This window comes from Dunckerocampus dactyliophorus, chromosome 6, assembly GCF_027744805.1.
Source record: "Dunckerocampus dactyliophorus isolate RoL2022-P2 chromosome 6, RoL_Ddac_1.1, whole genome shotgun sequence".
NCBI lineage: Eukaryota > Metazoa > Chordata > Actinopteri > Syngnathiformes > Syngnathidae > Dunckerocampus > Dunckerocampus dactyliophorus.
Window position 1 is genome coordinate 417,143 of NC_072824.1, and position 14,998 is coordinate 432,140.

A 14,998-nucleotide genomic window follows, 5' to 3' on the forward strand; every position below is an offset into this window, starting at 1 on the left:
TCCCTATCATTGTGAAGCAGAATTCACCAAGCGTTGGATTGTTCACCCACTAATAGGGAACGTGAGCTGGGTTTAGACCGTCGTGAGAGAGGTTAGTTTTACTCTACTGATGATGTGTTGTTGCAATAGTAATCCTGCTCAGTACGAGAGGAACCGCAGGTTCAGACATTTGGTGCATGCGCTTGGCTGAGGAGCCACTGGTGCTACGCTACCATCTGTGGGCTTATGACTGAACGCCTTTAAGTCAGAATCCCGCCTAGACGTGACGATACCAGAGCGCCGGGGCTGATCCGGCTGGTCTGGGATAGCCGGCGCGCCCGCGCCGGCGAGCAGAGCCGCTCGTGACTGGGCCGGGGTGCGGCCGGACGATGGCCGCCCCCTCTCCTTCCACACGCACCGCATGTTGGCGGATGACCCGGTGCTAAATGACTTGCAGACGACCTGATTCTGGGTCAGGGTTTCGTACGTAGCAGAGCAATTCCTTCGTTGCGATCTACTGAAAGTCAGCCCTCGATCCAAGTTTTTGTCCGCCTCGGACTACAGGGGAGGCCGCGGCGGCTTCTGCGGCCCGCGTCCGGTTGCCGGCGAGCCAGAGTACCCAGAAAGGAGGGGTGGAAAAATAACAAAGTGTCAAGGGAGCAAGGCAGAAACTCAGGCCGAGCTTCCTGGAGCCCAGGGGCCGCTGTAAAGTCTGTGGAGAGCCGGTGTGTCCCTGGATGAAATGAGAAAAAGGGTGAAAAAATGACAAAGTGTCAAGGGAGCGAGGCAGAAACACATGCCGAGCTTCCTGGAGCCCAGGGGCCGTTGTAAAGTCTGTGGAGAGCCGGTGTGTCCCTGGATGAAATGAGAAAAAGGGTAGAAAAATGGCAAAGTGTCAATGGAGCAAGGCAGAAACCCAGGCCGAGCTGCCTGGAGCCTCAAAGCGGATAGAAAAAGCGTGGAGAGCCGCTATTAAGCCAGACGCCCTCTGGCGGACACAGGCAGGAGTTGCAGTCAAATCGCGGAAATATGACAGTGTCAAATGAATGGGAGTCAATAGACGAGAAATGTGCGAAAAAATGACAAAGTGTCAAGGGAGCAAGGCAGAAAAACCCATGTCGAGCTGCCTGGAGCCCAGGGGCCGCTGTAAAGTCTGTGGAGAGCCGGTGTGTCCCTGGATGAAATGAGAAAAAAGGTGAAAAAATGGCAAAGTGTCAAGGGAACAAGGCAGAAACCCATGCCGAGCTTCCTGGAGCCCAGGGGCGGTTCTAAAGTCTGTGAGAGCCGCTGTTGCCCTGGATGAAATGAGGAAAAAAGGTGGAAAAATGACAAAGTGTCAAGGGAGCAAGGCAGAAACTAAGGCCGAGCTGCCTGGAGCCCAGGGGCCGCTGTAAAGTCTGTGGAGTGCCGGTGTGTCCCTGGATGAAATGAGAAAAAGGGTGAAAAAATGACAGAATGTCAAGGGAGCAAGGCAGAAACCCATGCCGAGCTGCCTGGAGCCCAGGGGCCGCTGTAAAGTCTGTGAAGAGCCGGTGTGTCCCCGGATGAAATGAGAAAAAGGTGAAAAAATGACAAAGTGTCAAGGGAGCAAGGCAGAAACCCATGCTGAGCGTCCTGGAGCCCAGGGGCGGTTCTAAAATCTGTGAGAGCCGCTGTTGCCCTGGATGAAATGAGAAAAAAGGTGGAAAAATGGCAAAGTGTTAAGGGAGCAAGGCAGGAACCCATGCCGAGCTTCCTGGAGCCCAGGGGTGGTTCTAAAGTCTGTGAGAGCCGCTGTTGCCCTGGATGAAATGAGAAAAAAGGTGGAAAAATGACAAAGTGTCAAGGGAGCAAGGCAGAAACCCATCCCGAGCTGCCTGGAGCCCAGGGGCCGCTATAAAGTCTGTGGAGTGCCGGTGTGTCCCTGGATGAAATGAGAAAAAGGGTGAAAAAATGACAAAGTGTCAAGGGAGCGAGGCAGAAACCCAGGCCGAGCTTCCTGTAGCCCAGGGGCGGTTCTAAAGTCTGTGAGAGCCGGTGTGTCCCTGGATGAAATGAGAAAAAGGGTGGAAAAATGAAAAAGTGTCAGGGGAGCAAGGCAGAAACTCAGTAGTATTTATTTTATTTTTTAAGTATTTATTTTTGCCCTCATCTGAGGAACATCCATCTATTTGTCTATCGACTATGAAGGTCAAACAGGCTTATAGGCTGGCTGTGGCTGCGACCGGTGGCACAAAACAGCCAGAAAAACCATACGAGCAGCAAAGTGTGCACACACATCCGAGACCGTTTGCAGAAGCACAGTTTGACCAGTGTCGTCTTTAAAAGGAAAGTTTTCAGAGAGCTTTCCGGCTTACGGCCATACTACCCTGAGAACGCCCGATCTCGTCCGATCTCGGAAGCTAAGCAGGGGCGGGCCTGGTTAGTACTTGGATGGGAGACCGCCTGGGAATACCAGGTGCTGTAAGCTTTTTAGGCTCTTGGCTTTCAGCAGAGGGCGCTGTTTCCCACTTCTTGGAAAACGCCATCACTTTGAATGGAGGAAGAGTATTTATTTTGCCCTCATGTGAGGAACATCCATCTATTTGTCTCTCTGCTGTGAAGTTCAAACAGGCTTATAGGCTGGCTGTGGCTGCGACCGGTGGCACAAAACAGCCAGAAAAACCATACGAGCAGCAAAGTGTGCACACACATCCGAGACCGTTTGCAGAAGCGCAGTTTGACCAGTGTCGTCTTTAAAAGGAAAGTTTTCAGAGAGCTTTCCGGCTTACGGCCATACTACCCTGAGAGCGCCCGATCTCGTCCGATCTCGGAAGCTAAGCAAGGGCGGGCCTGGTTAGTACTTGGATGGGAGACCGCCTGGGAATACCAGGTGCTGTAAGCTTTTTAGGCTCTTGGCTTTCAGCAGAGGGCGCTGTTTCCCACTTCTTGGAAAACGCCATCACTTTGAATGGAGGAAGAGTATTTATTTTGCCCTCATGTGAGGAACATCCATCTACAGTATTTGTCTCTCTGCTGTGAAGTTCAAACAGGCTTATAGGCTGGCTGTGGCTGCGACCGGTGGCACAAAACAGCCAGAAAAACCATACGAGCAGCAAAGTGTGCACACACATCCGAGACCGTTTGCAGAGGCGCAGTTTGACCAGTGTCGTCTTTAAAAGGAAAGTTTTCAGAGAGCTTTCCGGCTTACGGCCATACTACCCTGGGAACGCCCGATCTCGTCCGATCTCGGAAGCTAAGCAGGGGCGGGCCTGGTTAGTACTTGGATGGGAGACCGCCTGGGAATTCCAGGTGCTGTAAGCTTTTTAGGCTCTTGGCTTTCAGCAGAGGGCGCTGTTTCCCACTTCTTGGAAAACGCCATCACTTTGAATGGAGGAAGAGTATTTATTTTGCCCTCATGTGAGGAACATCCATCTACAGTGTTTTTCTATCTGCTGTGAAGTTCAAACAGGCTTATAGGCTGGCTGTGGCTGCGACCGGTGGCACAAAACAGCCAGAAAAACCATACGAGCAGCAAAGTGTGCACACACATCCGAGACCGTTTGCAGAAGCGCAGTTTGACCAGTGTCGTCTTTAAAAGGAAAGTTTTCAGAGAGCTGTCCGGCTTACGGCCATACTACCCTGAGAACGCCCGATCTCGTCCGATCTCGGAAGCTAAGCAGGGGCGGGCCTGGTTAGTACTTGGATGGGAGACCGCCTGGGAATACCAGGTACTGTAAGCTTTTTAGGCTCTTGGCTTTCAGCAGAGGGCGCTGTTTCCCACTTCTTGGAAAACGCCATCACTTTGAATGGAGGAAGAGTATTTATTTTGCCCTCATGTGAGGAACATCCATCTACAGTGTTTTTCTATCTGCTGTGAAGTTCAAACAGGCTTATAGGCTGGCTGTGGCTGCGACCGGTGGCACAAAACAGCCAGAAAAACCATACGAGCAGCAAAGTGTGCACACACATCCGAGACCGTTTGCAGAAGCGCAGTTTGACCAGTGTCGTCTTTAAAAGGAAAGTTTTCAGAGAGCTTTCCGGTTACGGCCATACTACCCTGAGAACGCCCGATCTCGTCCGATCTCGGAAGCTAAGCAGGGGCGGGCCTGGTTAGTACTTGGATGGGAGACCGCCTGGGAATACCAGGTGCTGTAAGCTTTTTAGGCTCTTGGCTTTCAGCAGAGGGCGCTGTTTCCCACTTCTTGGAAAACGCCATCACTTTGAATGGAGGAAGAGTATTTATTTTGCCCTCATGTGAGGAACATCCATCTATTTGTCTCTCTGCTGTGAAGTTCAAACAGGCCTATAGGCTGGCTGTGGCTGCGACCGGTGGCACAAAACAGCCAGAAAAACCATACGAGCAGCAAAGTGTGCACACACATCCGAGACCGTTTGCAGAAGCGCAATTTGACCAGTGTCGTCTTTAAAAGGAAAGTTTTCAGAGAGCTTTCCGGCTTACGGCCATACTACCCTGAGAACGCCCGATCTCGTCCGATCTCGGAAGCTAAGCAGGGGCGGGCCTGGTTAGTACTTGGATGGGAGACCGCCTGGGAATACCAGGTGCTGTAAGCTTTTTAGGCTCTTGGCTTTCAGCAGAGGGCGCTGTTTCCCACTTCTTGGAAAACGCCATCACTTTGAATGGAGGAAGAGTATTTATTTTGCCCTCATGTGAGGACCATCCATCTACAGTGTTTTTCTATCTGCTGTGAAGTTCAAACAGGCTTATAGGCTGGCTGTGGCTGCGACCGGTGGCACAAAACAGCCAGAAAAACCATACGAGCAGCAAAGTGTGCACACACATCCGAGACCGTTTGCAGAAGCGCAGTTTGACCAGTGTCGTCTTTAAAAGGAAAGTTTTCAGAGAGCTTTCCGGCTTACGGCCATACTACCCTGAGAACGCCCGATCTCGTCCGATCTCGGAAGCTAAGCAGGGGCGGGCCTGGTTAGTACTTGGATGGGAGACCGCCTGGGAATACCAGGTGCTGTAAGCTTTTTAGGCTCTTGGCTTTCAGCAGAGGGCGCTGTTTCCCACTTCTTGGAAAACGCCATCACTTTGAATGGAGGAAGAGTATTTATTTTGCCCTCATGTGAGGAACATCCATCTACAGTGTTTTTCTATCTGCTGTGAAGTTCAAACAGGCTTATAGGCTGGCTGTGGCTGCGACCGGTGGCACAAAACAGCCAGAAAAACCATACGAGCAGCAAAGTGTGCACACACATCCGAGACCGTTTGCAGAAGCGCAGTTTGACCAGTGTCGTCTTTAAAAGGAAAGTTTTCAGAGAGCTTTCCGGCTTATGGCCATACTACCCTGAGAATGCCCGATCTCGTCCGATCTCGGAAGCTAAGCAGGGGCGGGCCTGGTTAGTACTTGGATGGGAGACCGCCTGGGAATACCAGGTGCTGTAAGCTTTTTAGGCTCTTGGCTTTCAGCAGAGGGCGCTGTTTCCCACTTCTTGGAAAACGCCATCACTTTGAATGGAGGAAGAGTATTTATTTGCCCTCATGTGAGGAACATCCATCTACAGTATTTGTCTCTCTGCTGTGAAGTTCAAACAGGCTTATAGGCTGGCTGTGGCTGCGACCGGTGGCACAAAACAGCCAGAAAAACCATACGAGCAGCAAAGTGTGCACACACATCCGAGACCGTTTGCAGAGGCGCAGTTTGACCAGTGTCGTCTTTAAAAGGAAAGTTTTCAGAGAGCTTTCCGGCTTACGGCCATACTACCCTGAGAACGCCCGATCTCGTCCGATCTCGGAAGCTAAGCAGGGGCGTGCCTGGTTAGTACTTGGATGGGAGACCGCCTGGGAATACCAGGTGCTGTAAGCTTTTTAGGCTCTTGGCTTTCAGCAGAGGGCGCTGTTTCCCACTTCTTGGAAAACGCCATCACTTTGAATGGAGGAAGAGTATTTATTTTGCCCTCATGTGAGGAACATCCATCTACAGTGTTTTTCTATCTGCTGTGAAGTTCAAACAGGCTTATAGGCTGGCTGTGGCTGCGACCGGTGGCACAAAACAGCCAGAAAAACCATACGAGCAGCAAAGTGTGCACACACATCCGAGACCGTTTGCAGAAGCGCAGTTTGACCAGTGTCGTCTTTAAAAGGAAAGTTTTCAGAGAGCTTTCCGGCTTACGGCCATACTATCCTGAGAACGCCCGATCTCGTCCGATCTCGGAAGCTAAGCAGGGGCGGACCTGGTTAGTACTTGGATGGGAGACCGCCTGGGAATACCAGGTGCTGTAAGCTTTTTAGGCTCTTGGCTTTCAGCAGAGGGCGCTGTTTCCCACTTCTTGGAAAACGCCATCACTTTGAATGGAGGAAGAGTATTTATTTTGCCCTCATGTGAGGAACATCCATCTATTTGTCTCTCTGCTGTGAAGTTCAAACAGGCCTATAGGCTGGCTGTGGCTGCGACCGGTGGCACAAAACAGCCAGAAAAACCATACGAGCAGCAAAGTGTGCACACACATCCGAGACCGTTTGCAGAAGCGCAGTTTGACCAGTGTCGTCTTTAAAAGGAAAGTTTTCAGAGAGCTTTCCGGCTTACGGCCATACTACCCTGAGAACGCCCGATCTCGTCCGATCTCGGAAGCTAAGCAGGGGCGGGCCTGGTTAGTACTTGGATGGGAGACCGCCTGGGAATACCAGGTGCTGTAAGCTTTTTAGGCTCTTGGCTTTCAGCAGAGGGCGCTGTTTCCCACTTCTTGGAAAACGCCATCACTTTGAATGGAGGAAGAGTATTTATTTTGCCCTCATGTGAGGAACATCCATCTACAGTATTTGTCTCTCTGCTGTGAAGTTCAAACAGGCTTATAGGCTGGCTGTGGCTGCGACCGGTGGCACAAAACAGCCAGAAAAACCATACGAGCAGCAAAGTGTGCACACACATCCGAGACCGTTTGCAGAAGCGCAGTTTGACCAGTGTCGTCTTTAAAAGGAAAGTTTTCAGAGAGCTTTCCGGCTTACGGCCATACTACCCTGAGAACGCCCGATCTCGTCCGATCTCGGAAGCTAAGCAGGGGCGGGCCTGGTTAGTACTTGGATGGGAGACCGCCTGGGAATACCAGGTGCTGTAAGCTTTTTAGGCTCTTGGCTTTCAGCAGAGGGCGCTGTTTCCCACTTCTTGGAAAACGCCATCACTTTGAATGGAGGAAGAGTATTTATTTTGCCCTCATGTGAGGAACATCCATCTATTTGTCTCTCTGCTGTGAAGTTCAAACAGGCCTATAGGCTGGCTGTGGCTGCGACCGGTGGCACAAAACAGCCAGAAAAACCATACGAGCAGCAAAGTGTGCACACACATCCGAGACCGTTTGCAGAAGCGCAATTTGACCAGTGTCGTCTTTAAAAGGAAAGTTTTCAGAGAGCTTTCCGGCTTACGGCCATACTACCCTGAGAACGCCCGATCTCGTCCGATCTCGGAAGCTAAGCAGGGGCGGGCCTGGTTAGTACTTGGATGGGAGACCGCCTGGGAATACCAGATGCTGTAAGCTTTTTAGGCTCTTGGCTTTCAGCAGAGGGCGCTGTTTCCCACTTCTTGGAAAACGCCATCACTTTGAATGGAGGAAGAGTATTTATTTTGCCCTCATGTGAGGAACATCCATCTACAGTATTTGTCTCTCTGCTGTGAAGTTCAAACAGGCTTATAGGCTGGCTGTGGCTGCGACCGGTGGCACAAAACAGCCAGAAAAACCATACGAGCAGCAAAGTGTGCACACACATCCGAGACCGTTTGCAGAAGCGCAGTTTGACCAGTGTCGTCTTTAAAAGGAAAGTTTTCAGAGAGCTTTCCGGCTTACGGCCATACTATCCTGAGAACGCCCGATCTCGTCCGATCTCGGAAGCTAAGCAGGGGCGGACCTGGTTAGTACTTGGATGGGAGACCGCCTGGGAATACCAGGTGCTGTAAGCTTTTTAGGCTCTTGGCTTTCAGCAGAGGGCGCTGTTTCCCACTTCTTGGAAAACGCCATCACTTTGAATGGAGGAAGAGTATTTATTTTGCCCTCATGTGAGGAACATCCATCTACAGTATTTGTCTCTCTGCTGTGAAGTTCAAACAGGCTTATAGGCTGGCTGTGGCTGCGACCGGTGGCACAAAACAGCCAGAAAAACCATACGAGCAGCAAAGTGTGCACACACATCCGAGACCGTTTGCAGAAGCGCAGTTTGACCAGTGTCGTCTTTAAAAGGAAAGTTTTCAGAGAGCTTTCCGGCTTACGGCCATACTATCCTGAGAACGCCCGATCTCGTCCGATCTCGGAAGCTAAGCAGGGGCGGACCTGGTTAGTACTTGGATGGGAGACCGCCTGGGAATACCAGGTGCTGTAAGCTTTTTAGGCTCTTGGCTTTCAGCAGAGGGCGCTGTTTCCCACTTCTTGGAAAACGCCATCACTTTGAATGGAGGAAGAGTATTATTTTGCCCTCATGTGAGGAACATCCATCTATTTGTCTCTCTGCTGTGAAGTTCAAACAGGCCTATAGGCTGGCTGTGGCTGCGACCGGTGGCACAAAACAGCCAGAAAAACCATACAAGCAGCAAAGTGTGCACACACATCCGAGACCGTTTGCAGAAGCGCAATTTGACCAGTGTCGTCTTTAAAAGGAAAGTTTTCAGAGAGCTTTCCGGCTTACGGCCATACTACCCTGAGAACGCCCGATCTCGTCCGATCTCGGAAGCTAAGCAGGGGCGGGCCTGGTTAGTACTTGGATGGGAGACCGCCTGGGAATACCAGGTGCTGTAAGCTTTTTAGGCTCTTGGCTTTCAGCAGAGGGCGCTGTTTCCCACTTCTTGGAAAACGCCATCACTTTGAATGGAGGAAGAGTATTTATTTTGCCCTCATGTGAGGAACATCCATCTACAGTATTTGTCTCTCTGCTGTGAAGTTCAAACAGGCTTATAGGCTGGCTGTGGCTGCGACCGGTGGCACAAAACAGCCAGAAAAACCATACGAGCAGCAAAGTGTGCACACACATCCGAGACCGTTTGCAGAAGCGCAGTTTGACCAGTGTCGTCTTTAAAAGGAAAGTTTTCAGAGAGCTTTCCGGCTTACGGCCATACTATCCTGAGAACGCCCGATCTCGTCCGATCTCGGAAGCTAAGCAGGGGCGGACCTGGTTAGTACTTGGATGGGAGACCGCCTGGGAATACCAGGTGCTGTAAGCTTTTTAGGCTCTTGGCTTTCAGCAGAGGGCGCTGTTTCCCACTTCTTGGAAAACGCCATCACTTTGAATGGAGGAAGAGTATTTATTTTGCCCTCATGTGAGGAACATCCATCTATTTGTCTCTCTGCTGTGAAGTTCAAACAGGCCTATAGGCTGGCTGTGGCTGCGACCGGTGGCACAAAACAGCCAGAAAAACCATACAAGCAGCAAAGTGTGCACACACATCCGAGACCGTTTGCAGAAGCGCAATTTGACCAGTGTCGTCTTTAAAAGGAAAGTTTTCAGAGAGCTTTCCGGCTTACGGCCATACTACCCTGAGAACGCCCGATCTCGTCCGATCTCGGAAGCTAAGCAGGGGCGGGCCTGGTTAGTACTTGGATGGGAGACCGCCTGGGAATACCAGGTGCTGTAAGCTTTTTAGGCTCTTGGCTTTCAGCAGAGGGCGCTGTTTCCCACTTCTTGGAAAACGCCATCACTTTGAATGGAGGAAGAGTATTTATTTTGCCCTCATGTGAGGAACATCCATCTACAGTGTTTTTCTATCTGCTGTGAAGTTCAAACAGGCTTATAGGCTGGCTGTGGCTGCGACCGGTGGCACAAAACAGCCAGAAAAACCATACGAGCAGCAAAGTGTGCACACACATCCGAGACCGTTTGCAGAAGCGCAGTTTGACCAGTGTCGTCTTTAAAAGGAAAGTTTTCAGAGAGCTTTCCGGCTTACGGCCATACTACCCTGAGAATGCCCGATCTCGTCCGATCTCGGAAGCTAAGCAGGGGCGGGCCTGGTTAGTACTTGGATGGGAGACCGCCTGGGAATACCAGGTGCTGTAAGCTTTTTAGGCTCTTGGCGTTCAGCAGAGGGCGCTGTTTCCCACTTCTTGGAAAACGCCATCACTTTGAATGGAGGAAGAGTATTTATTTTGCCCTCATGTGAGGAACATCCATCTATTTGTCTCTCTGCTGTGAAGTTCAAACAGGCCTATAGGCTGGCTGTGGCTGCGACCGGTGGCACAAAACAGCCAGAAAAACCATACGAGCAGCAAAGTGTGCACACACATCCGAGACCGTTTGCAGAAGCGCAGTTTGACCAGTGTCGTCTTTAAAAGGAAAGTTTTCAGAGAGCTTTCCGGCTTACGGCCATACTACCCTGAGAACACCCGATCTCGTCCGATCTCGGAAGCTAAGCAGGGGCGGGCCTGGTTAGTACTTGGATGGGAGACCGCCTGGGAATACCAGGTGCTGTAAGCTTTTTAGGCTCTTGGCTTTCAGCAGAGGGCGCTGTTTCCCACTTCTTGGAAAACGCCATCACTTTGAATGGAGGAAGAGTATTTATTTTGCCCTCATGTGAGGAACATCCATCTACAGTGTTTTTCTATCTGCTGTGAAGTTCAAACAGGCTTATAGGCTGGCTGTGGCTGCGACCGGTGGCACAAAACAGCCAGAAAAACCATACGAGCAGCAAAGTGTGCACACACATCCGAGACCGTTTGCAGAAGCGCAATTTGACCAGTGTCGTCTTTAAAAGGAAAGTTTTCAGAGAGCTTTCCGGCTTACGGCCATACTACCCTGAGAACGCCTGATCTCGTCCGATCTCGGAAGCTAAGCAGGGGCGTGCCTGGTTAGTACTTGGATGGGAGACCGCCTGGGAATACCAGGTGCTGTAAGCTTTTTAGGCTCTTGGCTTTCAGCAGAGGGCGCTGTTTCCCACTTCTTGGAAAACACCATCACTTTGAATGGAGGAAGAGTATTTATTTTGCCCTCATGTGAGGAACATCCATCTACAGTGTTTTTCTATCTGCTGTGAAGTTCAAACAGGCTTATAGGCTGGCTGTGGCTGCGACCGGTGGCACAAAACAGCCAGAAAAACCATACGAGCAGCAAAGTGTGCACACACATCCGAGACCGTTTGCAGAAGCGCAGTTTGACCAGTGTCGTCTTTAAAAGGAAAGTTTTCAGAGAGCTTTCCGGCTTACGGCCATACTACCCTGAGAACGCCCGATCTCGTCCGATCTCGGAAGCTAAGCAGGGGCGGGCCTGGTTTCCCACTTCTTGGAAAACGCCATCACTTTGAATGGAGGAAGAGTATTTATTTTGCCCTCATGTGAGGAACATCCATCTACAGTATTTGTCTCTCTGCTGTGAAGTTCAAACAGGCTTATAGGCTGGCTGTGGCTGCGACCGGTGGCACAAAACAGCCAGAAAAACCATACGAGCAGCAAAGTGTGCACACACATCCGAGACCGTTTGCAGAGGCGCAGTTTGACCAGTGTCGTCTTTAAAAGGAAAGTTTTCAGAGAGCTTTCCGGCTTACGGCCATACTACCCTGAGAACGCCCGATCTCGTCCGATCTCGGAAGCTAAGCAGGGGCGTGCCTGGTTAGTACTTGAATGGGAGACCGCCTGGGAATAACAGGTGCTGTAAGCTTTTTAGGCTCTTGGCTTTCAGCAGAGGGCGCTGTTTCCCACTTCTTGGAAAACGCCATCACTTTGAATGGAGGAAGAGTATTTATTTTGCCCTCATGTGAGGAACATCCATCTACAGTGTTTTTCTATCTGCTGTGAAGTTCAAACAGGCTTATAGGCTGGCTGTGGCTGCGACCGGTGGCACAAAACAGCCAGAAAAACCATACGAGCAGCAAAGTGTGCACACACATCCGAGACCGTTTGCAGAAGCGCAGTTTGACCAGTGTCGTCTTTAAAAGGAAAGTTTTCAGAGAGCTTTCCGGCTTACGGCCATACTACCCTGAGAACGCCCGATCTCGTCCGATCTCGGAAGCTAAGCAGGGGAGACCGCCTGGGAATACCAGGTGCTGTAAGCTTTTTAGGCTCTTGGCTTTCAGCAGAGGGCGCTGTTTCCCACTTCTTGGAAAACGCCATCACTTTGAATGGAGGAAGAGTATTTATTTTGCCCTCATGTGAGGAACATCCATCTACAGTGTTTTTCTATCTGCTGTGAAGTTCAAACAGGCTTATAGGCTGGCTGTGGCTGCGACCGGTGGCACAAAACAGCCAGAAAAACCATACGAGCAGCAAAGTGTGCACACACATCCGAGACCGTTTGCAGAAGCGCAGTTTGACCAGTGTCGTCTTTAAAAGGAAAGTTTTCAGAGCGCTTTCCGGCTTACGGCCATACTACCCTGAGAACGCCCGATCTCGTCCGATCTCGGAAGCTAAGCAGGGGCGGGCCTGGTTAGTACTTGGATGGGAGACCGCCTGGGAATACCAGGTGCTGTAAGCTTTTTAGGCTCTTGGCTTTCAGCAGAGGGCGCTGTTTCCCACTTCTTGGAAAACGCCATCACTTTGAATGGAGGAAGAGTATTTATTTTGCCCTCATGTGAGGAACATCCATCTACAGTATTTGTCTCTCTGCTGTGAAGTTCAAACAGGCTTATAGGCTGGCTGTGGCTGCGACCGGTGGCACAAAACAGCCAGAAAAACCATACGAGCAGCAAAGTGTGCACACACATCCGAGACCGTTTGCAGAAGCGCAGTTTGACCAGTGTCGTCTTTAAAAGGAAAGTTTTCAGAGAGCTTTCCGGCTTACGGCCATACTATCCTGAGAACGCCCGATCTCGTCCGATCTCGGAAGCTAAGCAGGGGCGGACCTGGTTAGTACTTGGATGGGAGACCGCCTGGGAATACCAGGTGCTGTAAGCTTTTTAGGCTCTTGGCTTTCAGCAGAGGGCGCTGTTTCCCACTTCTTGGAAAACGCCATCACTTTGAATGGAGGAAGAGTATTTATTTTGCCCTCATGTGAGGAACATCCATCTACAGTGTTTTTCTATCTGCTGTGAAGTTCAAACAGGCTTATAGGCTGGCTGTGGCTGCGACCGGTGGCACAAAACAGCCAGAAAAACCATACGAGCAGCAAAGTGTGCACACACATCCAAGACCGTTTGCAGAAGCGCAGTTTGACCAGTGTCGTCTTTAAAAGGAAAGTTTTCAGAGCGCTTTCCGGCTTACGGCCATACTACCCTGAGAACGCCCGATCTCGTCCGATCTCGGAAGCTAAGCAGGGGCGGGCCTGGTTAGTACTTGGATGGGAGACCGCCTGGGAATACCAGGTGCTGTAAGCTTTTTAGGCTCTTGGCTTTCAGCAGAGGGCGCTGTTTCCCACTTCTTGGAAAACGCCATCACTTTGAATGGAGAAAGAGTATTTATTTTGCCCTCATGTGAGGAACATCCATCTACAGTATTTGTCGCTCTGCTGTGAAGTTCAAACAGGCTTATAGGCTGGCTGTGGCTGCGACCGGTGGCACAAAACAGCCAGAAAAACCATACGAGCAGCAAAGTGTGCACACACATCCGAGACCGTTTGCAGAAGCGCAGTTTGACCAGTGTCGTCTTTAAAAGGAAAGTTTTCAGAGAGCTTTCCGGCTTACGGCCATACTATCCTGAGAACGCCCGATCTCGTCCGATCTCGGAAGCTAAGCAGGGGCGGACCTGGTTAGTACTTGGATGGGAGACCGCCTGGGAATACCAGGTGCTGTAAGCTTTTTAGGCTCTTGGCTTTCAGCAGAGGGCGCTGTTTCCCACTTCTTGGAAAACGCCATCACTTTGAATGGAGGAAGAGTATTTATTTTGCCCTCATGTGAGGAACATCCATCTACAGTATTTGTCTCTCTGCTGTGAAGTTCAAACAGGCTTATAGGCTGGCTGTGGCTGCGACCGGTGGCACAAAACAGCCAGAAAAACCATACGAGCAGCAAAGTGTGCACACACATCCGAGACCGTTTGCAGAAGCGCAGTTTGACCAGTGTCGTCTTTAAAAGGAAAGTTTTCAGAGAGCTTTCCGGCTTACGGCCATACTATCCTGAGAACGCCCGATCTCGTCCGATCTCGGAAGCTAAGCAGGGGCGGACCTGGTTAGTACTTGGATGGGAGACCGCCTGGGAATACCAGGTGCTGTAAGCTTTTTAGGCTCTTGGCTTTCAGCAGAGGGCGCTGTTTCCCACTTCTTGGAAAACGCCATCACTTTGAATGGAGGAAGAGTATTTATTTTGCCCTCATGTGAGGAACATCCATCTATTTGTCTCTCTGCTGTGAAGTTCAAACAGGCCTATAGGCTGGCTGTGGCTGCGACCGGTGGCACAAAACAGCCAGAAAAACCATACAAGCAGCAAAGTGTGCACACACATCCGAGACCGTTTGCAGAAGCGCAATTTGACCAGTGTCGTCTTTAAAAGGAAAGTTTTCAGAGAGCTTTCCGGCTTACGGCCACACTACCCTGAGAACGCCCGATCTCGTCCGATCTCGGAAGCTAAGCAGGGGCGGGCCTGGTTAGTACTTGGATGGGAGACCGCCTGGGAATACCAGGTGCTGTAAGCTTTTTAGGCTCTTGGCTTTCAGCAGAGGGCGCTGTTTCCCACTTCTTGGAAAACGCCATCACTTTGAATGGAGGAAGAGTATTTATTTTGCCCTCATGTGAGGAACATCCATCTACAGTATTTGTCTCTCTGCTGTGAAGTTCAAACAGGCTTATAGGCTGGCTGTGGCTGCGACCGGTGGCACAAAACAGCCAGAAAAACCATACGAGCAGCAAAGTGTGCACACACATCCGAGACCGTTTGCAGAGGCGCAGTTTGACCAGTGTCGTCTTTAAAAGGAAAGTTTTCAGAGAGCTTTCCGGCTTACGGCCATACTACCCTGGGAACGCCCGATCTCGTCCGATCTCGGAAGCTAAGCAGGGGCGGGCCTGGTTAGTACTTGGATGGGAGACCGCCTGGGAATTCCAGGTGCTGTAAGCTTTTTAGGCTCTTGGCTTTCAGCAGAGGGCGCTGTTTCCCACTTCTTGGAAAACGCCATCACTTTGAATGGAGGAAGAGTATTTATTTTGCCCTCATGTGAGGAACATCCATCTACAGTGTTTTTCTATCTGCTGTGAAGTTCAAACTGG

At 50.7% G+C, this 14,998-nt stretch overlaps 29 non-coding genes across 29 annotated transcripts; all 29 read left to right on the plus strand.

The window, feature by feature from the left end:
* Nucleotides 1-2,309: 2,309 nt before the first annotated feature.
* LOC129183386 (5S ribosomal RNA) lies at nt 2,310-2,428 on the plus strand. Its single transcript, XR_008570805.1, has one exon. It is a non-coding gene; the product is annotated as a 5S ribosomal RNA (ribosomal RNA).
* Nucleotides 2,429-2,723: 295 nt separating this feature from the next.
* LOC129183563 (5S ribosomal RNA) lies at nt 2,724-2,842 on the plus strand. The gene has a single exon (XR_008570978.1). It is a non-coding gene; the product is annotated as a 5S ribosomal RNA (ribosomal RNA).
* Nucleotides 2,843-3,142: 300 nt separating this feature from the next.
* LOC129184500 (5S ribosomal RNA) lies at nt 3,143-3,261 on the plus strand. Its single transcript, XR_008571874.1, has one exon. It is a non-coding gene; the product is annotated as a 5S ribosomal RNA (ribosomal RNA).
* Nucleotides 3,262-3,561: 300 nt separating this feature from the next.
* On the plus strand, nt 3,562-3,680 carry LOC129183561 (5S ribosomal RNA). Its single transcript, XR_008570976.1, has one exon. It is a non-coding gene; the product is annotated as a 5S ribosomal RNA (ribosomal RNA).
* A 299-nt stretch (nt 3,681-3,979) lies between these two features.
* On the plus strand, nt 3,980-4,098 carry LOC129183577 (5S ribosomal RNA). Its single transcript, XR_008570991.1, has one exon. It is a non-coding gene; the product is annotated as a 5S ribosomal RNA (ribosomal RNA).
* A 295-nt stretch (nt 4,099-4,393) lies between these two features.
* LOC129183398 (5S ribosomal RNA) lies at nt 4,394-4,512 on the plus strand. The gene has a single exon (XR_008570816.1). It is a non-coding gene; the product is annotated as a 5S ribosomal RNA (ribosomal RNA).
* A 300-nt stretch (nt 4,513-4,812) lies between these two features.
* On the plus strand, nt 4,813-4,931 carry LOC129183409 (5S ribosomal RNA). The gene has a single exon (XR_008570827.1). It is a non-coding gene; the product is annotated as a 5S ribosomal RNA (ribosomal RNA).
* Nucleotides 4,932-5,231: 300 nt separating this feature from the next.
* Nucleotides 5,232-5,350, plus strand: LOC129183583 (5S ribosomal RNA). The gene has a single exon (XR_008570997.1). It is a non-coding gene; the product is annotated as a 5S ribosomal RNA (ribosomal RNA).
* Nucleotides 5,351-5,649: 299 nt separating this feature from the next.
* LOC129183900 (5S ribosomal RNA) lies at nt 5,650-5,768 on the plus strand. Its single transcript, XR_008571306.1, has one exon. It is a non-coding gene; the product is annotated as a 5S ribosomal RNA (ribosomal RNA).
* Nucleotides 5,769-6,068: 300 nt separating this feature from the next.
* LOC129183680 (5S ribosomal RNA) lies at nt 6,069-6,187 on the plus strand. Its single transcript, XR_008571094.1, has one exon. It is a non-coding gene; the product is annotated as a 5S ribosomal RNA (ribosomal RNA).
* Nucleotides 6,188-6,482: 295 nt separating this feature from the next.
* LOC129183420 (5S ribosomal RNA) lies at nt 6,483-6,601 on the plus strand. The gene has a single exon (XR_008570838.1). It is a non-coding gene; the product is annotated as a 5S ribosomal RNA (ribosomal RNA).
* Nucleotides 6,602-6,901: 300 nt separating this feature from the next.
* LOC129183431 (5S ribosomal RNA) lies at nt 6,902-7,020 on the plus strand. Its single transcript, XR_008570849.1, has one exon. It is a non-coding gene; the product is annotated as a 5S ribosomal RNA (ribosomal RNA).
* Nucleotides 7,021-7,315: 295 nt separating this feature from the next.
* On the plus strand, nt 7,316-7,434 carry LOC129183871 (5S ribosomal RNA). The gene has a single exon (XR_008571278.1). It is a non-coding gene; the product is annotated as a 5S ribosomal RNA (ribosomal RNA).
* A 300-nt stretch (nt 7,435-7,734) lies between these two features.
* On the plus strand, nt 7,735-7,853 carry LOC129183681 (5S ribosomal RNA). Its single transcript, XR_008571095.1, has one exon. It is a non-coding gene; the product is annotated as a 5S ribosomal RNA (ribosomal RNA).
* A 300-nt stretch (nt 7,854-8,153) lies between these two features.
* LOC129183683 (5S ribosomal RNA) lies at nt 8,154-8,272 on the plus strand. Its single transcript, XR_008571097.1, has one exon. It is a non-coding gene; the product is annotated as a 5S ribosomal RNA (ribosomal RNA).
* A 294-nt stretch (nt 8,273-8,566) lies between these two features.
* On the plus strand, nt 8,567-8,685 carry LOC129183443 (5S ribosomal RNA). The gene has a single exon (XR_008570861.1). It is a non-coding gene; the product is annotated as a 5S ribosomal RNA (ribosomal RNA).
* Nucleotides 8,686-8,985: 300 nt separating this feature from the next.
* Nucleotides 8,986-9,104, plus strand: LOC129183684 (5S ribosomal RNA). The gene has a single exon (XR_008571098.1). It is a non-coding gene; the product is annotated as a 5S ribosomal RNA (ribosomal RNA).
* A 295-nt stretch (nt 9,105-9,399) lies between these two features.
* On the plus strand, nt 9,400-9,518 carry LOC129183454 (5S ribosomal RNA). Its single transcript, XR_008570872.1, has one exon. It is a non-coding gene; the product is annotated as a 5S ribosomal RNA (ribosomal RNA).
* A 300-nt stretch (nt 9,519-9,818) lies between these two features.
* Nucleotides 9,819-9,937, plus strand: LOC129183388 (5S ribosomal RNA). Its single transcript, XR_008570807.1, has one exon. It is a non-coding gene; the product is annotated as a 5S ribosomal RNA (ribosomal RNA).
* A 295-nt stretch (nt 9,938-10,232) lies between these two features.
* Nucleotides 10,233-10,351, plus strand: LOC129184248 (5S ribosomal RNA). The gene has a single exon (XR_008571634.1). It is a non-coding gene; the product is annotated as a 5S ribosomal RNA (ribosomal RNA).
* A 300-nt stretch (nt 10,352-10,651) lies between these two features.
* Nucleotides 10,652-10,770, plus strand: LOC129183970 (5S ribosomal RNA). Its single transcript, XR_008571375.1, has one exon. It is a non-coding gene; the product is annotated as a 5S ribosomal RNA (ribosomal RNA).
* Nucleotides 10,771-11,408: 638 nt separating this feature from the next.
* Nucleotides 11,409-11,527, plus strand: LOC129183995 (5S ribosomal RNA). The gene has a single exon (XR_008571401.1). It is a non-coding gene; the product is annotated as a 5S ribosomal RNA (ribosomal RNA).
* Nucleotides 11,528-12,221: 694 nt separating this feature from the next.
* On the plus strand, nt 12,222-12,340 carry LOC129183465 (5S ribosomal RNA). The gene has a single exon (XR_008570883.1). It is a non-coding gene; the product is annotated as a 5S ribosomal RNA (ribosomal RNA).
* Nucleotides 12,341-12,640: 300 nt separating this feature from the next.
* Nucleotides 12,641-12,759, plus strand: LOC129183685 (5S ribosomal RNA). The gene has a single exon (XR_008571099.1). It is a non-coding gene; the product is annotated as a 5S ribosomal RNA (ribosomal RNA).
* Nucleotides 12,760-13,059: 300 nt separating this feature from the next.
* Nucleotides 13,060-13,178, plus strand: LOC129183476 (5S ribosomal RNA). The gene has a single exon (XR_008570894.1). It is a non-coding gene; the product is annotated as a 5S ribosomal RNA (ribosomal RNA).
* A 300-nt stretch (nt 13,179-13,478) lies between these two features.
* On the plus strand, nt 13,479-13,597 carry LOC129183686 (5S ribosomal RNA). The gene has a single exon (XR_008571100.1). It is a non-coding gene; the product is annotated as a 5S ribosomal RNA (ribosomal RNA).
* Nucleotides 13,598-13,897: 300 nt separating this feature from the next.
* Nucleotides 13,898-14,016, plus strand: LOC129183687 (5S ribosomal RNA). The gene has a single exon (XR_008571101.1). It is a non-coding gene; the product is annotated as a 5S ribosomal RNA (ribosomal RNA).
* A 295-nt stretch (nt 14,017-14,311) lies between these two features.
* Nucleotides 14,312-14,430, plus strand: LOC129183545 (5S ribosomal RNA). Its single transcript, XR_008570962.1, has one exon. It is a non-coding gene; the product is annotated as a 5S ribosomal RNA (ribosomal RNA).
* A 300-nt stretch (nt 14,431-14,730) lies between these two features.
* LOC129184501 (5S ribosomal RNA) lies at nt 14,731-14,849 on the plus strand. Its single transcript, XR_008571875.1, has one exon. It is a non-coding gene; the product is annotated as a 5S ribosomal RNA (ribosomal RNA).
* Nucleotides 14,850-14,998: the final 149 nt, after the last annotated feature.